Genomic DNA, 20,201 nt, shown 5'->3' on the forward strand with positions numbered 1-20,201 from the left:
GATTGGCGAGTGCACAACGTACTCGGTTGGATGTCACATTACTCATTCAAAAGGCCAATTGAACGATACTCCTTTAGAGGGAGGTCAGTGTATTTGCAAAGGTTCCCTCTTGTACTCTAATGTGCCATTTATAGGTTGGTGAGAATCAGGAAGGAAGTGTTTGGTCAGTTCTCCAGCAAGCAAAGTGCTGCCAGTGTATCATCGAAACCTTGAGACTTGTGAGTGAGATACTGTAAGTTCGACCGCCATCACGACTGAGAAGAGCACTTCAAACTATCCACATCATCATCTATCCTCTTGTCCCTGGGAGTGAGAAGACATAAAACGAAGGGCAGCAATCGAAGAGCTGTTTCTAAATCTCGCATCTCAACGCATAATAGCTTGGCCGCGCGCGGAAGGTGCGATATCCTCCATTCGAAGGTCTTGCTGCTGCTGCTGCACAATCCTTGCATGTGCGTTCCATTCGCCTTACTCAATGGTAACCAGTTTGTCGAGAATAGATTTCCTTCCAACCACTGATCCCCCTCTTGGCCACCACCACCACGCATGCAATCGAGCAAAAGGTTTAACTTTAGATGTGCGCGCTACTTGATACTCGCGTACTCCGACACCTTCCTTCTAAACACGAGACCTAACAGCGGTAACCGGTACAACCCGGTTTGTTATTTATGTACGAACGATGTAGCACACCGCAACGGACGCTCCTCGCCACGGAATCCATGTTGCTGCCACGATGGAGCAGCAGCAGCAGCAGCAGCAGATACTGATCCATTGCACATGCAAACAGTTGCCTTCATTCGCTGTATCGCTGGGAGCAGAAACCAAGGAAACCAATAGGAGAAAGATGAACAAAAAAAACTAACAAAGCAACCCGCGGCCCGGCAATGTTCCGCGGCTGATGATGGCTGCACGTTCCGATTTACGGCTGATGGGGTCACAGTAACACGAAAAGCCATTGACCATCTGCATAATGTTTTTTTTTTCGTAAATGTGTTTAGCAAACGTTAAACCTGACTGACTCGAACGTCCGTTAGCACCAGGCTGGATGGCGCAGGTCCCGAACACTGAGACCACGATTGTCTGCAGTGCTCGACACAATGGCGAGAGAGAGAGAGTGTCGGGATGGTTGTCTGATGCCCTCACCACGATAGCCGTTTCGCGATTATCACTCCCATGGACCTGGAACGGTCATCATCTAGCCGCCAGCACCGGCCAGAAGATCTATCGCTTCCCGTGACCATCCGGAGAAGCTCATTTGGACCCTCGCCTAGGGTCTTCTGTGCGGTCAGCGCGATGCAGATCAATCCCCGGTGATAGTGATGGTCGAATGAATCAGGTGAGCGTCATCGGCCATGTCGCTGTTGTTGTTGCGGTGGCAGTACGAGTAGTTAAGGGCAGGAAATGCTCTCAGTGGCACAGAGAAAAACAATGGAAGCTTGTGGTATGACCTGAGGCCACGGCTAAGGGTAATTACGTCGACCAAAGCGAGTTGGAAGCGAAAGACATTGCCATTCTTTATCGTCTTCGGAGCATTCATTAACTGGACGCGAGCGACCATAACCTTAAATCATTTAATAGAAGTCAAAGCAATCGGCTCCAAATGATCGTATTCCCCAACAACAGTGGTGGTAAAGCACAGCAAAAAGTTTCAATTCCACTGTGATGTTGTCGATCAGAGAGGGTGAATCATCGAGACACATTCGAAGAGTCCCGGGGGCTGCCTTATTTGGTGTTCACCTGTACCACAGTGCCATGTATAGGAGCCGGCCTGGCAGCTCAGACATTCCTCTACATTCCACCTCTCTCTCTCTCTCGCTGTCTGTGGCTGTCTGGATGAAATGGGTTGTGTGTAGTAATGTGCCCACTACCTCCCTCCACATCATCGCCTCCAAACCACACCATTACGAACTGAACATAACATCTCGCTATGGCATCATGTTCTCTAGTGCCCCATCCAAGGACCTGCTGCCATTCAGCAGGGCGCTCCATTCACTATCCAATTTCATTCTATCTTGATCCCCCCCCTCGGGCTCCTGTGGTCGAGTTTTGCTTACATTTTATACATATTGATGCGTCCCGATGGCTCAGACAGGACACTCCGAATAAGCCGCAAGGAAGGCGTCCATCCGTCCGACCGCACTTGGAGCATGGAAGGAAAAAAAAGCAACCACAAACCAACGCACACGGACTCCCCCCGGACACGGATTTCCATTTTTGCGAGCGTCGTCGTCCTCGTCGTCGCAAAACCCCTTTTAAGTCCGGGCCCGGCCATTTGCGGGGTTTTCCAATCCATCGAATCGGGTTTTCCGTTCCGAGATTGCCCTCCATGGCCTTCTTTTCGCCCCCCGCTGTTCCTCATCTCCTGGGAAAAGCAAGCCTTTTAAGGGAGGGGGCAAACCGAGTAAAAAGGGGGTTCCTTTTTCTTCTTCCGCTGGCCTGGCCGGGGCAGGGCCTTCTCCTAATCAAGCAAAAGGGTTGCTGCAGCTTGGCCGGACGCTGATTTTCCAATACCCTTCTCGGAAGGAGTGAGAAGGGGGGGGTGGTCAATAATTGATTACCATTTTCGGCCATTACGACCCCATCAATGAATTACGCAGCTGATCATTCCATCCGGCCGTTTAAGGGACGTTTGGGGGAGAATTCCCTTTTCTGGGCGCACAACCCCGAGGCCACGGACGCACGGACTGACTTTCTTAATGAATGAAATCGTTGACGACGGACAACGGACGATTGAATGGGCGCGAATGACAGACAGACACAAGAGATGTCCATTTGCAGCACACGTCCAACTACAACACGCAGCCACCAGGTCCGCCCTGTTAACCGGTCAGGGCGGCACAACCGATCGTAACACGAACGAGGCCAACAGCATCTTCCAATTCGATCTAAAATTAACTTTCATTCATGGATCGCCACGACTGGGGGCCACAAGGGGATTGGGTGCAGTGAGAGTCCGAGTGGTTCGTTACAACTGGCTCGCTATCACCTCCTGATCAGCATTGTCGCCGGTCCAAGCCTTCAAACCCGTCCCAGGAGGGGTCGTCGAGTCGGTTGGAACTCATTTGGTGTTTCCGGTTTTCATTCCGCTCGAAAGTAGGCCACCGAGTGCGACATCCAGGTTGGCAAATTTGGGCTTTCAGGCCATGCGGGGTTGGCTGTTGGAATGGAACCCCTGGTGAATGATTTTGCAATCGACTCATAGGAGGCCATGATGGTGGAGGTTTCATTAAAATATTGGAAAGTATGAGTAGCAGCGGATGGCATTTGAATAAGCCGGACCCCGAAAAGAAAGGATCCAATCAAGGTCTTTCGATCCTTTTTTTTTTTTGACCATAAACAACATCTGCTAAGACCCTAAAGTCAACGCTTCTTAATGCACAACATCTTCCGCTGCCATAAATACAGCTACAGGAACCAGTTCTAGAAGAAAAAAAAACGATTATTAATTCTGGATTAAATTGGTGAGCATGCTATGGAGCCTGAGGGCTTACACAACACCGCAGCCCATCACCAGCAGCATCAGCACCTCGAAAACCACACAATGGATGCCACTGAAGGCAACGAAATTAACAACGAAAGTTAAGCCACAGACTACGACGACGAGGGCATGGAATTTGAAATATGCATCCCCCCTAGTGTGCGCGCTGCCGTCGACTTCCAGCCGTCAAAGGACCTCTCTCTAATGAACACCGAGCGAACATTCCATGAGCGAGCAGCAAAAAGTGACAAACAAAAAAGCGGTGGTCCACGAAATAGCGACGCAGCGCAGCCCAGGAACTCCGTCAAAAATTCCTCACTGGCTCCTGATCCCGGGGCCAGAATGCAGCCCACCACCGGTCCCCGGGCTCGGTAAATTACTGTCACACATTCGCCACCAACCCCGGTGACACAAAGAGGTTGACGTACACCGCAGTTTTCGTAGCCAGCGAGTACCTCCTTCCACCGGTGTTTGTGTCAAGTGCCTGTGGTTGACACCTTCAACCTTGGTGTGCTGGCAACAAGCTAGTTCCCGCCACGCTACAATGTGGACCAGCACAATTGACGACACGCTCTCCAGAGCGCGTACGGCGACTCAAGGAAAGGGGAAGGACTTCCGCCATTGTCCTTAATCTTTCGCCTCCGTCGTCGTCACCGTTGTGGTCTTTTTGCTTTGGCTGATCTCTAACCTCTTGCTCATCAGGCATCCGATTTGGACGACTAGCCGGCGCCGAACGCCTGTCCCGCTTTACTGCGAGATGGAGTCAACCAGCTAGCGAGCCACAGCGTGCCCCAATCAGTGTCTGCGATTCCAGCTCCAGCTCCCAGTTGGTTCCCGTTTTTTGCCATTTCGTCGATTGGTTTGGCGCGCACTGCTTCTGTGCTTTTGTGTCGTCTGCCATGCCATGGAGAGTGGGATGACACACGAGAAGAGAAATTAATGACAAAAGCGTAGGAGGTAGCTTTATTATCCTTCGGTCCTTTTTCTGCTCGTATCTTTTTTGCCAACACGGACACGATGTTTAGCCAATGACCTCAATCACTCACTCAGCAGTCGGTGTCCTCGCATAAGTTAACTCGCCTCATCTTCATCCCCCCACAAAAAACAAAAAAAAAGCAAGGAAAAGAACTCGTCCACTGTCGGAAGGATGAAGTCGTTGTCATTTGCCTTCGCGTGCAAGACCGACGAAGAATAGATGAACCAGGAAGGAAGTAACCAGAAAATGAGGTTAAGTGGTTTGGAAAATGTATGACAATTATGAGCTGCAGAAGAGCAAGCGTCGCCAAGTGGCATATTGTTGCCATAGAGCGGCGGAGTTAAAGGTTAGATGACTCATCCGAGGAATGCATTCATCCGCTTGTCAACTTTGCCAACTTTGCTGCTGTTGAATTGAATTTAGCAACCATTATTCTCCCGCATCGTGATAGCACAGTAATTGGACATTTTCGATGCCTTCGCAGAGTGGACTCACGCTCTTGTGAAAGGCATTCTCCGAATCGCCCATAAAACCCTAACGTACATTACACTTTGGCACATTTTTCCTCCCCGCTTTCCGGTAGCACCGGTCGGACATTCCCGGACACTCCCAGGACACATGTGTGTCGTGCACGATGGCGACGACGAATTCGGAATTCATATTGCTCTCATAAACATTTGCTATTTATACACGGGAATGCAGAGGAAGGTGAAGGTGCCAGAGGAACCGATTGGACACAACACACAGAGAGATCGATATCAGAGGGAATCGATACAACTCGTGGAAGGGCATATGGTACGCCGAAATGAAGAGTCAAAGAGGAGCGGAAGGAGGTAGCATAATTCACTTTCCGCGTCACGTCTTTGCCGATATCAGCCGCCCGTCGTGAACGCTGTCATATTGTCGTCTATTGTTAGATTATATTGTTTTCCCGGGAATACTGTGCATCGGGTACGTGGAAAGGGTGGACAGAGAAAGGCTTATTAGCTTCCCGAGCTAGCTGGACGGTAGCGTCCGGACAACCTTTCAGCTGGATGACAATTTCAACGCCATTGTACCGCGCCATAAAAGTGTCGTAGTGGATGCCAACGGTGGTGGTGCCATTCGTTACCGGAATCCCGATCGAATCCAATTGTGTTCCACCAAACGACATTCTCCATTCAAACGACACATTCACATGGGCACCGATCCTCCCCCAATAACTCTCAACGATCAACACACTCCCGGAGCTCTCGCATTCCAAATCTTTTGAGTAATTTATGGTTTAACCCTCGGCGCAGCAACTTCCGGCATTTGGGGGGGGGGGGGGGGGTCCGAGGAACGAGAACGCGTTTCGCGGCGCGTCATAAGCAACGCATAAGGAACCGCCACGTTCGGCCATAAAGTAGCCGTAACCGAGTAATCGGTTAGTTGATGTCCGGCGTAACTAGACGTTTTTTTTTAGCTGCCAGAAGCCTGGCTGCCAGTTGGCCTGCATAATGAGACCACGTGTTTTAGGAACCGAACGAGCGACCGTAACCCCCCCCCCCCGGCCCCGGGTACGGAAGTCGTGCTACAAACAAGTTATGACGAGAATTCAAAGCTGAGCTCACTGCTGTCTGTACTGTGCAGTGTTTGGTTTAACTATTATCGGATTTTTCAACATCATCATCTGGACACACACTGGCCACAGAATATACACATTAACACCCAGTTTCTGGACTGGAAGGAAATGGGACAATGCGCCGCCTCAAAAATAACTCCACGACCTTCTAGCGCCCGTTATGCGCCCCACACACTCTCTAATTACCATTACCGACGAAACGAGTCATCCGGCTTGTCATCTGACACCGCAACACGCGTACGAGAAGCTGAGCAGAGCTCCAGCCATATTTGGTCTACGCCATGCCAGCGAACGTTCCCAGCGACAGAAGCTCCCTTGCCGCAATATGATCTATGTCATCACTCGTCGTCACCTTAATGCAATAAGAAGTTCGTATTTGTCAAACGGCACGTTTCGATTTCTCTCAAAAGCAGCACCAGCAGCAGCAGGAAGGCACAATTAGGAGGATCGATTCCGAATATCAAATCGCCCGTTCCATCCAGACCGAGGAAGAGTTTGATCATCACCTTAAATCCCTCCACTTGCATCAGCTGCCAGCAATCATCGTGATCGTCAACCCATTTGTCGACTCAAATGGAAAGAGGATCTGTTTTATGTACAGCCAATCAAGTGCAGAATACAAATTCAAACCATTTCCGAACATTTAGGAGCAGTGAGCGGGAGCCGAAAAATGGTTTTTACTATTTCCTTGGGAACTGGGAGTGTGATCGTGTCGAGAGCGATGATTATCGATGGCATGGCAGGGAGGCTACGAAACCCATCCCATCCCCCGACCAGATGTCATTGAAAATGGGTTGCATTTGGTGTCCATTTGTGGCGTGACCAATTTGGATTAATGTTTTTCTTTTCGGTTTCGGTAGACGAAATGGTCCGTACTGACAGGCCTGAGACTGCGCGATCCTCCATCTGGATCACATTTGCCAGATGATTACGAGGCAGAATTTATGTGCCCGACTAAATGGACGACCGCTCGTGAGCTAGAAATTGACGTTCGTTTTGTTGTTTTTTTGTTTTGTGGAGGGGGGGAATTCAAATAAACCATCCTTCCTTCCGCCCAGTGGACCTTGGTTTCTAACACAACTTGTCACAAATGTCGCGAGTCGCAGGTGATGGTCACCAGCAAACGCACCCTTCACGCAGCGTTACGTTGACCGGATCGTGGCGACAATCCGAAGATGCTGACCTCAACCAGCCATAATTCCGACCAATTGCCGGCTGCGCACCAGGCTCAGCTCGGGCCCGAAAAACCGCACCGTCACACCAGCAGCCCTATGACAACCGTGCGTTTGATTTCGGAATCAGCACACGTATCATGCGCACCACAGCAGATCCAGAGGCAGATCCAGCGCCTACGCCTTCCGGTTCGGATTGGCCACGGTGAATACCCGGTGCTGGTAGGTTCTTTGTTCGCATTACCACTGCGCTGCACTTGTCTCGGAATACCGGACCGGTGGTAAACGATCTCAATTTGACGCTTGATTGCTTTCATCGAATTAGCGCCAAACCCGGTGGTACGGAAGTCCCACCATGGTTCTTGGCCGCGCATTGGCTCTTGAACAAAAAACCATTCTGCGACTCGCAGAGAGAGAGAGACACATAAACGGAACACAGCAAGGGTGTGTAAAGGGTACGAAGAGTCTCTTGTTGCTGGAGAGGAACACCCGGGACCGAGATTGTGGAAGATCAAAGACGTTTGTTACCGATCACCAGATTCCAGACAAGGAAGAGAGACGACGGCCTCGGGAAAGAAGCCAGCATTGTGGCCTGCCAGTTCGCTGTCTCCGATCCACCAGACGGGCCTGAATGGAGGTCAATGGTGGGCGGCCTTTTGAATATTGTTTAGCAATGGCCATCACCGAAGAACGAAGAGCATACCAACAAGACAACAACCACGTCGGTGGTCATCGTACGGCACAGACGCGCGCAGTAATCTACTTACCAATCCGGAGGCGCAGCGAGAGCCGAATGATCTCGTTCGAATCATTTATCCCCAACGACGACGACAAGTGACGTTGTACCGGGGAGGAGCATCTTTGAGCTCTCTGGTCCAGCGTAGGAAAGTATGTTGACGACCCACGGATTGACCGCACTGAGGAGAGCAGCAAATGCATCACCTTTCGTGTGGAGAGAATTTCGAAGAAAGTGTCTCAAGCTAAGCGAGCGAGCGAATCAAAAGGAAGGGATGTCCAGCAGCAGAAGAAGAAGAAGGGGAACGGAGGCCCCGTTCGGAGCTGGTATGATTTACAGCCGACGGTAATCGCCGGACCAGCCGAAGCCTGTTGTCGGTATCATCCAATCCCGGTCGTCCCCGTACGAGGAATGTTGAAAGGAAGGAAATTGCATTCATTCCGGCGCTGCCTCTAAGATGAAGTTGATTGGATAATCAAATCGGAATGCGCGATAATAGCGTAGCGATCCAGTGTAGTCACTCAGAAAAGATGCTTAGCAGAGTGGAATGTTGAAATCGTTGCTGGACGATTACCACACGTGGCATAGATTTTGGACCAATATTTGAACTCTCTACAAAAGGTGGCAAATGTCCATACAACCGTGGCCGGTCCATTTGTACATGTCTGTCAACACAGATTTGTCACATCGCTTGTCCCTTTTTTTCGGGGGTGTCCTGTAACCTGCTGCACACCGGCAGCCGGGCGGTTCATATGTCACCGATCCGTGAATCGAGTACTCACTTGCATCTGTTCCATCGTCATGACGACTGGCACTGCGCGATACAATTTGGTAACCATCTCTTCCTCCTCCTTTCAAATCTGACGTACTCAATGCCGGAGAACTGCAGCAGCAGCAGCAGCAGCAGACGAAGTTAAAATAAATAAAAACACTTGCCAAGGGGCACTCGTCCGAGGGCTGGCACGCTGGCAAAAGGCCCGGACTTGAAAATCGAGAGCAAATAAATCGAATGCCAGCGAATCAGCGACTCCGTCGTGAGCTGCTGACAGTTATTGATGGTGGCGCGCCGATACTCAGCTTCCCACCAACCGCTTCCTCCCCCAGGATGCCACAAGGTCGAACAAACGAAGAGACGAATCATGGTGAGAGGATCAGTGCTCCATGAACATGCGGTTCCGCCGTTACGTCGTCCACACGGGGTTCTCCGGGGTGTGAGATTTAGCGCTCTAGCGGACATAAATTACTTCGCACACGCACCACATTCTGTAAACTGCGAACTGAGCCCAAGCCAACCGACCGTACGATGATGATGGTGTGGTGGTTCTCGGAATGCGTAACACATAAAACTCAATGCCACCAACCGATCAGTAACTGGCGCACGAGATGCCCACATAAAGTGCCTCTCGTGTAGTGCCAGCTTCTTCCAGGAAGCCACGGAATGTCTATTGGAAATGTTTTCAAGAGTCAGCACCAGTCTAACAGCGCGACAAATTGCTGCTCATTAGAAACAGCGCGGAATTCAATCCTCGAGGACAAGTTCCCCAATTTCAGGTACAACGGATTACATTACCTCGATTACGGTGTAAAAAAAACGTCGAAATTGCCACGAAACGCCGCCATTAGCCTTTCTAAAAATACGAAAACCACATTTCAATCGCAACACGCTCCGCTCCCCGCTTCTTACCGATTCCCCGGGGGTCCCTTGTGGGTTGATTCGTTTGACAAATTTATTCAAATGCGGCCCCCGGGGGGGAGGGGGCTACCATGTACAGCGGGCAACCGATCGAGCACCTGGCAGTGCACGACAGCTTATTGCGCTGGCTTCCACAACTCAAAATGATCGAAAATGTCTAATCTTAGGCAGTCGCCTGGAATCACCTGGCCTGTCGCCAGATCGTGAGACGGTTGTAGGATTAATCGACGGACAACACTTGGAATAAACAAAAAGCGGAATCGTTTGCGTCGTCGCCATCGTCTTCGCACCTGGCCACGGTGAGTGTGATGAGCGTCGGGTGTCTGAAACGTGTTCCAGAGCACATCCAGCGATCACACTGTTTTTTGGCCAGAAACCTCGGCAAACCTACTCCCAAGTGTGCAAGCCATCTTCTCAGACCACCTTTGGAGGCTTCGGTAAACTCGCGAAAACTGAACCAATGCAGTGGAACACCGAACACCGATCAGACCGCCGCCGGTCTCTGGAAATGGATGATGCGAAATCGATCAACTGGCGAACCGGTTCCTCGCTGGTACTGCAATGAGAGACGCCACGGCCCGGTGCGACGAGAAGCTCGGAGACAAGTGAGAGCATCGCGTGGCAAGATGTTCCTTCCAGCGCTCGAGCTACAAACCGCCAATCGGGACAACCGTGGCCGCGTGGTTGCTGTCGTGCCGGTTATCTCTTCATCTCGGTTTGCGGCTGGCGGCTTTGACATGGAGTGACACTACTATCGGTTCAGCAACAGGTTTGGTAGTGCCCACCCCTTTGCAGACCGGATAATTGCAGCATTTCTAATCCGGCAAACGAGACTTGCACTCGCTGGATTAAACAAATCCAGTCCAGACCACCGCGGAGAGAATGCGTCGTGCGCGTGTGGCCTTAATGATTAAACAAATCATTCCACATCCGAACCGTGGCCCCTGAACTGTGGTTTTAGGGGTGGATGCGGAGGTCACTAAATGGTCAAATCGTGTACACGAACATCTCGGTTTTGGTGCGCCCAACACACACCTGCAAAAATATACAAAAACTGGCCGAAAATGTTTTCAACGAATGGTATCAACAGATCGCCTTTGGATTAACTGATCACCAGAAAATGCTTCCGGGCATGGCAGCGAGATACAATGTCGTTGTATGTTTGCAAATGAAAATAAACAAAGGCCGCGCGAGGTCTCGGCCAAAGATCTCCTCGACTCTACTCCATCGCACCAAAAATGGGTAATGGAACCACCACCAGCCACGATGATCGATGCTGGCAATGGTGGTGACGATGATGAGATCAGCGGTTACTTTTGAGACATTTTTCATACATTTTTACCACCCCCTGCTCCTGCTGCTGCCCTCGTTAAGTCATTCGGCTTCCATCAAACCCCAATCAACCCCAAGTCATCGACATTATGCCTCTATTTTGCTAAATGAATGCGTCCTCCACCAGAAGCACCATTCTTGACCTTCACATCATGCGGAACAATGGTTTCGACGTAGGAGGAGGAAAAAAAAGAAGCAAAAACTATCCACCAAGGTCACCGGGCACGTGCGTTCCCGTGCCAGGTCCGGTTGTTTGCTTTCTCCAAGCGCGCCTTTGCGCCAATCAACGAAATCGTCACGAATGTGTCCTAGGGCGTGTGAAATGATTGTTGCTTGGGCCAGGGCCTCAATGCTCGGTGACAAAACGGCGCGCTCCATATGGAGCTCCCCCTGCTTGACCGCGGCACGTCATAAAACACAAACTGCTGCTGGTTGCGGTAGTGGCTGGTAGGCGCGATAAGCCGCTATTTACGACACCTTTCCGGGGCGGTGGGTTAGGTTAGTAATAATATGGAATTAGGCAGTCAAACCAACACTTTCCATCAAACCTCGACCGTGCGACGAAGGTGCACGAGAGCTTGCCATGATTAGGCGCAAGCGATAGGGCAGTTAGCATAACAATATTGCGTCGTTCGCAGCTAGAGAGCCGTCCGTACCGAGGTAGTCATTCATCGTCGAATTAAAGGACGGCTCGCCTCTTATGCTGGCACACGACACACGGGTCCCCAAATGGGCGTCCCCGCTCGGGAGTTAAACACCATCCCCGCCACCCCGCACGCAGCTTCCTTGCGAAATGAGCGCGAAACCCTTCAACGACGACGACAGCAACCGGCACCTCACCGGGTTTGATCCATGGTCTGCCACAGATGGCAGCAAATCACCGTAAGTGCCAATAAATATTCATAAACTAATTATGAAACGGCCAGGGCAGGTTTTCACTTGCACTCTTCTCCTCTTCTCACTCCCGTATGTGTGGGAAGGGGGCTGGACCACCCAGTGGGAATTGGCACACGTACACCTGAGATTGAGGAAGTCATCAAGCGGTTGTCGGGCGCAAAGTTGTAATTGCGCCTCGCCGAGCATTAGAAGCCGGTTCCCCTCCCAAAAAAAGATGGTGGGGACTCTCCAACTAGTCCAGCAGTGTAGTTGATGGTGATTGGCATTGGATGTTGCGCAGAGCATTGAAAACAATCGATGTTGGACGGTCCGGTTACTATGGCTACTGCGTTCGAAGCCCCAAGGATCACTCAAGCGGTAGCCAAAAGTTTGTCCAGAAACACGCCGACATAGGAGCGAGGACAATGGAACGGACGCGTAGCTAGAGCTCAGTGTTTTAGATGGAATAATTTATGAACAAGCACAACGATGGCCGGGAAGTTAGACGTCGCGTAAATGCTGCCATGCTCACCGCCTAAAGGCACACAGACTGGGCGGAGGGATCGAGTGGAACGAACGTCGGAAATCGTTAAAGTTTACACCTCGTAGCTCGCGTCCCGTCCCGTCAGTCAATACGGCGACGACGATACGTTATGCGATGGCTATGGTGCTGATGGTGTCAACTCGCTTACAAATTGTCCGCTAAACTCGTTCAGTGCCACGAGAAGGAGGACGGTGGTGGCCATCGTATATGTCGCATAAATAATTGAACGGCTTCTTTCCGGGTGGATTGGTTCCCGATTATTTAGGAGAGCACCACAGCAGAAGCAGCAGCAGCAGCAGCCGTTCAGGCTCAAAAGGACAAGCAACAGTGGCGCATAATTAATTTCGTTCGACAGAGTTCGGTTGCCGAGAGAGTTGTGTAATTGTAAGTTCGTCCTCGATGGCGATGAATATTGATAATTCGATGCGCAAGCAAGTGCTCACTGGTGGGAACTGGCAGTTTTCTCATCGTATCTACTGCCTACGCCTTGTTGGACTCAGTTGGGGGTTGAAAAAATCAAGAATTAAATTTTATTAGCATACATTTAACAGGATGCGAGAGCATTCATTGGCCATCGAAAAAAACGCTCTTGATAAAATTGAAATGTTTTACAGTAAAATAAAATACCACAAAACCACACAGGAGCAAGATCATGTCGTTAACGATCAACTATCTCTGCTTTACAATCAAACAAGTCGCGGGTGCTAACTTTAAACGCCTTTTGAGATGCGCAATAACGTCCGTTCCCCCAAACCCAAGCAACACAAACCAGAACGAATGCTTAGTGGCAATGTTAATGAAGTTGTCCGGTTGACTGTAAGCTTAGTACAGACCCGCGTCCATCCAAAGGAGCAACTGCGTCTTTAACAGCCACAACCATCTCGCCATTTGACTCTTTTCGTTGCTTCAAATGGTTCGGCCTCACGGAACTAGTTCAACCAAGCGAGCGTGCGCACTCTCTCCCTCTCTCTCCCCCTCTTCCATCCACATCCTCAAGGCCAAGAAGTGCAAATTGGTTTACCCCTGCCGTGCAAAAGCCCGTTCGATTTATCATCTGCCGCAATTTGGTTTACTTTCACGATTTGCTCTCGGTAAACGAAGCATCAGCCAGGCCAGGCAGAACTTTATAATCCCCATCGCGATGCCCCATCCAGACACCTTGAGCCAGTGGTGACTAAAAATCAACAGCCTACCCTTCCATCCATGTAGCCATTTGTGACGGTGACCGACGCGTCGATGATGCGCCGTTCGCTCACCAAACCAAACCGGCGGCATGACGTCAGAGTAGGCCGTATTTGTCACGCTCGCGTATCGCCAAAGGGGAGTTTCGCTTGCCGGCTGATAGCAAAACATAAAAAAAGAGAAAAAGCAACTCTCTACCCTTTCCACAGGCCATTACCTAGCGATCACTACGAAATACGTGCGAAATACGCCTCGATCATTGTTTACCGCTCCCACCCGTGATCATGAAGGTTGTTTGGCCAGTTATTCTTGGGCTCACTCGTAGCCAACCGGTCACAACTGACGCACTGGAGTTAAAGTAGCAGCCGGATAGAATCCCGAGTACGGCAGAATACCACAACTTCTTAATATTCAAAAGTCCTCCAATCCCTTTCTGCCTAGTTTCGCATGCGCACCTCATTAGCCGTAAACATTGGGTTTAGTTCTTTGCGCCTCACGCGCCATCATCTTCGGTGACTCCAACAAAAAAAAAACCGGTACAACGCATGCACACGACACATGATTTATGATTCACCATGGCGGCGACGAGCGAACCGCCGTTTGCCATCGTGAGCCTATCGTGGGCAAATCCCTCGCAAAAGAAACGATACGATGATCACGTGTCGGCACGGTGCACCACGACGAAAGGCCTTGCGATGTACACATGCGAACGATTCCAAAACGTCTTGTAGAATAGTTTTTGCTATGCCATCTCATGCTCAATGCTCCCGATGGTGCTGCTGCTGCTGCACTCAATTGCACTTCTGCACTTCTAGCAGAGCAGCGCGGGAGCGGCTGCAGTTTACGATCCCGAAGTCTGCGAAGAAGTGCAAAAGTTAATGCAAATTTATCACCAATTAGCAACCAAGTACTAGCGGCCGCACCGCTAGGAGTGGCATCCCTTCAAGACTCCACCAACTTCCAAAGTGACTGAAGAAAGAACTTGCGTGCTCTCTTTCTCTTCCTTTGCCTCTTCTCTAGGCCATTCCGTCCCGGGAAAGTCAATCAGCAAGGATCTTATGGAAATCATTAGCAAATCTGCAAAGTGCTCCTGCTGGGAACATCACACCACCTCTTGCCACTAGACTCACAGCTCTCTACGCCATGATCACGTGTGGTGTGCGCGCGTCTCGTTCGCATGACTCATGCCATGGTGGAGTGAAATCAACGGAAACACCGTTGCCGGGCTATAAACAGAAGGCAGACGAAGACGGACCACCTTCCACACCGCGTTGCTGCAACGACTCCATTTGCTCTTGTTGTTGCTACTGACGCCCGTAAAATCCATCTGCAAAAATAAAACCCCCCCCCTCTCTGTCCAGGGTAACCGAAGTGGACGAAATGCGATGCAGGATGCCAACGCCACCGGAACGCGCCTTGGCGTCTTGGTGATATGAGTCTCGCTCTGGCGCGTCTGCACCTGTCAGCTGACACGCAACAGCAGCAGCAGCACCCAGCCAGCTTTGATACAGAGAAGGGATTGCGGATATCATGGAATGTGTGCCGGTCAGCAGGATGGCGTGACCGGAGTCCGTGATCTCGTTCTGATCGTTGATCAACTTTCTAGGATCCGAAAGGGGCGTTTCGGGCACCGTCTCGTAGGTGCAGCAGCATTCCTCAAGAAAATTGTGTAGACGGTGTCTTGAGAGATCGAAACATGAAACACAACCGCGCAACACATCCGCATCACGCTAGAGCGTGTCGGTTTGACGATGGGATCGGATCGATAAAATAAAATAAGGAGACTGTCCCGGGGGGCAAAGAAAAATGTAAAATCATCATCATCATGGCCCCATGGCCCCATCAACGGTGAGGAGTGCCGGTAAACGTGTGCTAGAAACGAAACTAATGATGGACTCGACCGCTGCCGCAGTAAGTTGGGTCGTGCTGATGCTGCTACTGGTTTCACTTCACTTTACAAGTTCTCGCCACCAACTCAAAGTTATGTGTCTGATACTAGCATTCGCTACAAAAAAAACATGAGAATCGAATCAGGAAGTAACGCCTCAAATCGAAATGACTCAATGGTTATTTTAGCACCAACCAAATATCGAGCACTACACACCACGAACAGCACAAGTAACCAATAGGAATAGATGCTGCTGGTGGTGGTGCTGCTGCCGGTTTCGTGATATAAATTACTTCAACTAGTTCTAGGTGGGAGTCACGTGCAGAGCAAGTGCAAACTTCATTTATCATTCCAGGCGTGAAAAATGAACCCTCGGGAGCAACCAAGCAATTGCATCCCAAGAAGGCCAACGACTGGACGATCAATATGGTGCACGGACGTTCAGCTTCACGAAATCTGACACTGGCTGTTGCTAAATGGTTGCAAAGAAGCAGAAGCACCTTCCAACATTCACTGCAACATCTCATCTCTCATTACAAGTTGCTTATCTAATCATTGCAGCGTCCTATGTGGCTCCCGGGGGACCCGCAATGAAGCATAATTTCCTGCTGAAACAGTGGAGCAACAGCACGGAGCTATCGTTACATCGAGATGGCCACCGAACGTCACGAAACCAGCATTTCCCTAAGGCATCGCATCATCGATTCCCTCCTCCTTCGCCTTTCTGTTCTGTTCTGTCACGTTTGTTGTCTGGCCAATCGCCAAAATAAAAACTCCCCAGGAAAAGCAAAAAAAAAAGTAACAAACGAAACACCAAACACAAGCTCCAAAAGTACGAGCAAAGGACCACATTATGCCACTTACAAGCCGTGCTGCACGAACTCTGGGGGATGGCCGCAAAAATTGAGAACTGATACACACACCGCGAGAGAGAGAGGGCACTTCTTGGACCATCCTCAACCCTCCTTCCAGCCACCAGATGCACTTATCGCGCCCCGTACGCCGGGGTAAGCAATCGGTTGCGTGCATTTATGCTCCAATGCACGCGCTCCTCCGACGATCGGTGATGGCAAACATAATTTATGGTCCCTCCCCGCTCCTCGGTTCCACCTCAACGTGGCCCTGTGGCAAGGACACGGACACCGGTCCGGCCCGGGATGGGGCTCCCTTTTTCGGCGGCGTCGTCAGAGAAGGTCGGAAAGATGCTCGTCGTCGAACAGCCGAACAAAAAGCCGTCGAGACGGGTTGGCCGCCGCCGCCGCGCGCTCGCGAACGATGTTTTTAATCCTTCGGGAGCATCGAGCCTTGCGTGTGGCAGTCGTGCCGTGGCGAGGGTTTTGGAATCGAATCGAATCTCCTTCGAAAAGTTTGAAGTCACGAGCGTCGTCGGCCAACTTCTCTGCAGCTGCCACCAAGTGGCGCCACACTCTGGTGGCCCCGGAGGACTCCGGTCGGTCGGGTGGACCGGTTTCTTGATCTCCCTCACCCCTGCCAAAAAGCAATGCCGGTGTGTCGTCGCCGGAGTCGTGAGTCCAGTCAAGTGAGCTCAAGAATGTTGGTTTCGCCTTTTTCGGGCATCGCCATAGTGGCGCATCCTCGATCGCGAAGATGATGCGCGATTGTTATGCCGATCGCACACGCGATCAGCGATTCATTCTTCACGGCCTCCACCAACCAAAGTGGGGGGGGGGGGGGGGGAGGAGAGTTCTTGATCTTTTGCCGTCCGGAACTTCCGCTTGAATGTGATTGGAGTGTATTAGTGTTTGAGGGAGTATCGCCCATACCAACGATCGATCGATCTTCAGTCCTGGAGTTCACACATTAATTAGGCGAACAAGCGTTCCGATGACAATTATATCGTGCACGCTGAGCCGGCATCGTTGAGAGATATAGAGACCCACGAAGAACAGACCACGTGTGAGGGGGGACGCACGGAATTTCAAATTGAGCCGCAACGCAGCGCAAGATGCGACGACAGCTTCGTCTCCCCCCCCCCCCCCCCCACTCTCTCACTCTATCTTTGTCACCGTGGCCGGGTATTATACATTCCTTGGAACGAAACTCCTACACACGGCGGTGGTACGCGCCCCGAGAACCCGCAGCCGGCAAGCCAAACCACATGACACGACCGCGTTTTAGTGGGGGGGGAGGGGGGAGCTATGGCATAATGTGGGGGAGCAGGGGATGGTGGAGCTTGCAAAATAAATATGTCATGCGGAACACGCCGCCACGAGTTCGTGTGAGGCAAAGGAAAAAGATGGAAGACGAAGGAGCAGAAAGAGATGAAGAAGAAGAAGAAGAAAACGGGAGCATCAGGAGCACACGGCCCAACATATTTGCATATTTCATCGACCCGCATCAGCAGCAGCAGCAGCAGGCACAAACAAACGCACGCAATGCCTTACAGCAAAATGCATAAATGCGATCCGAAACCGATGGAACCGAGCCGAAAGAGAAGCGGACAAGGAAGACCCGAGGTTGATGATGATGCAAAATGCGTGGGGCGGGGGTAAAGAGGTGGTCCCGAAGGCACCGCGCACCGCGTTGTAACATGAGAGCATCACATGTTAAGTGTTAAATAATTTGGAGTTCCTGGGTTCTTTTTTCTATGCCCCTCCTTTCGCCGTCTCTCTGGGTCCATTGGGTCCACCCTGGCTGGCTGGCGGTAAAAGGATCGGCCATTTGCACCAGTTTTCCAAGGCCGAAACGATGGAGGCCGAGGTCTAGAGATCGATGGAATTAGATCGTTAGAGGAAGCAATAGAGTAGTAGGCGCAGCAGTAAGCGTAACACAGCAACGCTCTGGTCTGCTGACGTGGCAATGAAATTTGAATTGAATTTGGAAAACATGGAAAAACAGCTGTCACCAAGCAAAAAATAAACCAAAGAAGGAAAAAAAACACAACAGGAAAATTAACATAAACATACGGAAACACATATCGCAGGCATTAGCGAACGTAGACAAAAATGGGCTAATTCGTTGTCGGTGGAAATGTGAGACAGCTGCCCTCGGGGCGGCCAAGACACTCGGAGCCCGGTGCTGATTCGGCCCAGTGCTTACGTCAGGGAAAGCGTCAGGCGCTTTTCGGTTCCTGGTTCCATGACTGCTGGTGCTCGCGTTGTTTCTATCTGCCTTGATAAAGCAAATTTGTGTGTTCTATTCTGCAATTTCTGCACTTAATTTCGGCAACTTTTTTTCGCTACTAAATACCAATTCCTTTTGTTTCGTACCATTTGTACCATTTGTAGGGATCAAATTCATCACTACAGAGGACAATTTGCGAATGCGTCGAATTGTAATCAAATTTTCCACTTTGATCGGTTGACAATTTTTTGTGTGAAATGATTAAAGTCGACGTAAAAAAGGAATAAATGTAAAATGCGGCAAACTGTCTTTACTTACCTAACAAAAGAAGGCTTCACCTGTTCCGTGTGTATCTTGTTGTGTCGGTAACCCTTACCATCTTGACACCAAGTACATTCCAGCTGGAAATGTTACACTTCACTTTCGAGCTTCTCTTCACAATTCACCACTAGGATCACTACAAATGGAACAAGAAATCTGTTGTTTCTCACATCATTGCACGAGCACAACCACGATCGACACTCACAACATTAGGGCTTCGGAATGTACACCAACTAGTCAGCGTCTGTGGAAAATGGAAAATGCAGAACAAAAACTAATTTACTTCCGACGACATAAGATGAGCTTCATCAATGGACGAGTCGCTCTCGCATACATCCGGTGCCCCAAACGGGCTTCCCATGAAACCAAGATGCAATGGCTTCTAAAAACTGAAGAATGGCCAGAAACCAGCAGCGAGGAAGTCGAAAAAAGGTGGAATGTTGCTGAAGCAGCATGAAGGTAAAACAAAAAAGGTAAAACTCCCGTGCAAAAACCTCGAGGAATGCAGCAGCAGCCACGAGAACGGTCGCTGACATTCGCGACATTCTTATGCCAGCCAGTGGAGCCGGTGAGCTTAGACATAGCTAGAGCTTCGATGCCATGGTTGGTTTGCACACTCGGTCCAGCCGGTTCGAGACGACGATGAATGAATGGTCCCCGGTGCAGGCACGGACAGTCGCCGGTGATTCAAGAAGTCGTCTCTTCTTGGTATTCGCTTTCCCGGAACAGAGCCGACTGTTTATCAAGATGTTGGCAACGACACCGCAATCGTCAGATACGGTGGGTGACCTTCACACTGTTGCCGGGAAGGGTGCGCTTCTAATACCTTCCTCCTTGGAGGGCACTTATGTTGGTGAAACAACATTCGTGGACTTTATATTCGTCTCGGCGTGTTGCCGGCAAGGATGCAATCCTGTTCGAATCATGTTCCTGCGCTGCAGCGCTGACCATTGCCCTCTGAACCCGAGGCAACCGTTGGCCATTGGCTTTCGGGGACGATGACTATCCGAACCATTGTGGCAGCAAGCTGAATCAAATATTCATTGCATTTCCCCCTACCCAAAAAGGGGTTGCCTCCGATGATCTGCTCCTGATGCCTTCCAGGTACGGTCGATGCACGGCAGCATAAGCACATTGCACTAACCCTCGATGCGAACGAGCAAGCCGGCTGTTGCTGAAGTTTACCATTTTACGACAGGGCATTACGATACTTCCCACAGGATTTCAAAGTCACTGAAGGATGGGTTTCTGTGATCATCGTCGTATTAATCGACATTATTTCTCAAGCATTAACCTCGGACAGTTCCCTTGAACAG

The 20,201-nt window shown here is 50.5% G+C and overlaps 1 protein-coding gene across 2 annotated transcripts in view; it reads right to left on the reverse strand.

Annotated features, from left to right (window-relative positions):
* The window catches only part of LOC126571356 (extracellular sulfatase SULF-1 homolog), a 37,027-nt gene that overhangs the window by 16,406 nt on the left and 420 nt on the right, over window positions 1-20,201 (reverse strand). The window contains exons 2-3 of one of the 2 annotated variants that reach the window (XM_050229802.1): window positions 19,091-19,129; window positions 18,883-19,021 (exon numbers count right to left, since the gene is read on the reverse strand). The gene's annotated coding sequence lies outside the window, so the exon portion shown is untranslated. Of the gene's footprint in view, window positions 1-18,882; window positions 19,130-20,201 lie in introns of both variants that reach the window. The other variant, XM_050229803.1, reaches the window with a different exon arrangement.

Source organism: Anopheles aquasalis, chromosome 2 (genome assembly GCF_943734665.1).
Source record: "Anopheles aquasalis chromosome 2, idAnoAquaMG_Q_19, whole genome shotgun sequence".
Classification (NCBI taxonomy): domain Eukaryota; kingdom Metazoa; phylum Arthropoda; class Insecta; order Diptera; family Culicidae; genus Anopheles; species Anopheles aquasalis.